The following is a 2,820-nucleotide window of genomic DNA, read 5'->3' as shown; positions in this document are numbered from 1 at the left end:
CCACCCTTTTCCCCTTCTAATGTGGGATCCTAACATAAAACTTTAGTGAGTATTAAACTTCTTTCAGAGCAGAATCTTCCAAAAGTTAATCTAGCTACCTAAATGCTCTATTTCGGTTATAGTAAGAAGAAGGTTCACTAAGCACTTTCATCTGTTCGAATTTGATAGGGATAGTGATGGGGATGATTGAGAATGATGGCTTCCCCGATCAGACATACGATATGTGATCTGTCTCTGTTGCAAATGCATAAAGTGGAGGTGGCAGCATTGCAAGCTGCAACAGCATTTGCACATGAGTAGGTGATAATCCAAGGATTATACTATATTATTTAGGCTTTTTGGTCGGATTTTAGATACGTCTTAGCTCGTTTATGCTTGAATTGCTACTTAATTCCATATATTTTATATTTCAGGCCAAAACGGACATTTTGAGCAAATGATGAGCGAATTGGAGTTTTTGGACCCAGAAGTCGGCGAATCTCATAATTTAGGAAAGTTCTTAGTAAAGTTAAAGCACCATGAACCTTGTTCCAATGGGAAAGCATTGAGGATCGAAGATTCAAGCTAGGAAGCAAGTGGAGGGCAATTCTGCGAATTCAAAATTTTCCAGGAAGGTTCGCCACGGCGAAGGTTATTCTTCGCCACAGCGAAAGAAGCCAAGCACGAGATTCAGCTTTCATTCCTGTGAAATTTTGTTTCCTCCAAAACGCACAATTTTATTTTAGGAAAGTTTTAGGTTTTGGGGCGAACTATTTAAGGAAAACTTTGTCATTTTGAGAAGGGTTCATCTAGGTTGCCTAGTTTTCATTTTCTTTAGAGTAGATTTGACATTTTTGTGGAGAAAGGGAGAAGATTTGAGATTTGGAGAAGATTTGAGATTTAATCTTGTGGATTCTTCAACTAGGGTGATCTCTATTCTTTTCTCTTTGTTTCAATATGTTGACTATTGTGTTTATCGTTTTTCTTGCTATTTGTGTTGAGTTAGTTATGAACTAACCCATTTTGAGTTAGCGTTTTGATGTAATTCGGATTTCCATGGATTAATCAATTGATTGTTGTTACTTTCATATGCTATTGCACAGATTGTGTGGTTATTCTAATTTTTATTGATTTTACTTGTTGAACATGATGAGATTGAGAAATGAATCATGTTAAGCTTCTTGGGTAATCACCATTGTATTATTAAGCGCTAGAGATAGGTTTGAGAATCAGTGAAATCAATCTAGGATTCCATGAGCTTAATGAACTTAGAACTATTAACCTTCAAAATGTTGGGTGCGGAAGTTTAATAGGGAAAGGTAGGAATTCATAGCCTGAGAAGGTATGTTTTACAACGTAGAGAATTCGATTTACAATTAGTGCATGTGAGTGTGGTAGTAGCATAATCCGTAGAATTAATCCATAGAGTCCGAATGAAGTCAAAACCCTTACCGTTTGTTTGAATTGATATTACTCTTGCTTTTAAATCTTGCTTTCATTTTTACTTTTTAATACTTAGTAGATTTTGTTCTTAGTTTATTTTTAATCTCTCCCTCAAATCCAAACAAATTCGATTTCTCCAACTTGAAAACAATTAGGAAAATCAGTGATTAACAACCAATCCTCGTGGGAACGATACTCACTCATCACTTTATTACTTTGTGCGACTAGTGCACTTGCTATTTTTGCATGTTGTAATAACAACGCATCAAGTTTTTGGCGCCATTGTCGGGGATTGATTTTTGCGTTAATATTGAGTTTTTCTTATGTTAGCTAGATTGGAGTTTATTTTTGTTCTAATTGTTTGTTAGTTTAATTTTTGTTGTTCTTTTCTATTGGTTTGTGATCTCAATTTTTTTTTTCTCTCTTTCTGTGTAGTTTATGCGAAGAACAAGACGTCAGCTAGTGGTTCCTGTTGATCCAGAGATTGAAAGAACTGATAGAAGACTTAACAGAGAGAGAGGAGAACAAGAAGCTACAGTTGAACCAGAGGCCATAGTTGTTGAAATGGAAGAAAATAGAACATTAAGGGAATTCTAAGTTCCCACAGTTGATGGCAGTGGTTCGAGCATTACTAGACCAGCAGTGCAAGCCAACACTTTTGAAATAAAGCCAGCAATTATCCAGATGATCCAATAGTTGGTATAGTTTAAGGGAGATTTGAAGGAAGATCCAAATCAGCACATTGCAAACTTTTTAGAAATTTATGACACCTTCAAATCAAATGGAGTGTCAAATGATGCCATCAAATTGAGACTATTCCCGTTTTCATTGAGGGATAAAGCTAATGGATGGTTAATGGCATTACCATCAGGAACAATCACAACATGGAATGAGTTAGCACAAAAGTTCCTAACCAAATTCTTTCGTCCAGCAAAATCAGCGAAGATGAGAAATGATATCACATCGTTTCTCCAGAAAGAGTCTGAATCATTATATGAGGCGTGGGAAAGATACAAGGAATTACTGAGGAGGTGTCTACACCATGGGTTGCTAGTTTGGATGTAAGTCCAAATGTTTTATAATAGATTTATGGTTAATGTGCAAACTATGGTGGATGCAACATTGAGAGGAGCTTTGCAGCATAAGACACCCGAAGAAGCCTATGAGTTGCTTGAAGTATTGGCAAGCAACAACTATCAAAGATCTAATGAGAGGATGCAGCCAAAGAAATCTATGGGTCTTCATGAAGTTGATGCATACACGGCCATTTCAGCCCAACTCACAGCACTTCAGAAACAATTAGGAAATATGCAAGTAAACTCTATTCAAGCACCTCAACTAACTTGTGATTTTTGTGCAAGTAGTCATGTGAGTAGTGAATGTCAAGTGGGGAACACG

The 2,820-nt window shown here is 36.6% G+C and overlaps 1 non-coding gene across 1 annotated transcript; it reads right to left on the bottom strand.

Annotated features, from left to right (window-relative positions):
- Window positions 1–2,364: 2,364 nt before the first annotated feature.
- On the bottom strand, window positions 2,365–2,471 carry LOC116134341. The gene has a single exon (XR_004128721.1). It is a non-coding gene; the product is annotated as a small nucleolar RNA R71 (small nucleolar RNA).
- Between the last annotated feature and the right edge of the window lie 349 nt (window positions 2,472–2,820).

The sequence above is a fragment of the Pistacia vera genome, unplaced genomic scaffold (assembly GCF_008641045.1).
Source record: "Pistacia vera cultivar Batoury unplaced genomic scaffold, PisVer_v2 Contig285, whole genome shotgun sequence".
In the NCBI taxonomy this organism is placed as follows: Eukaryota; Viridiplantae; Streptophyta; class Magnoliopsida; order Sapindales; family Anacardiaceae; genus Pistacia; species Pistacia vera.
Note: the sequence above shows the minus strand (reverse complement) of the source record. Positions and strands in the feature narration are given on the sequence as shown.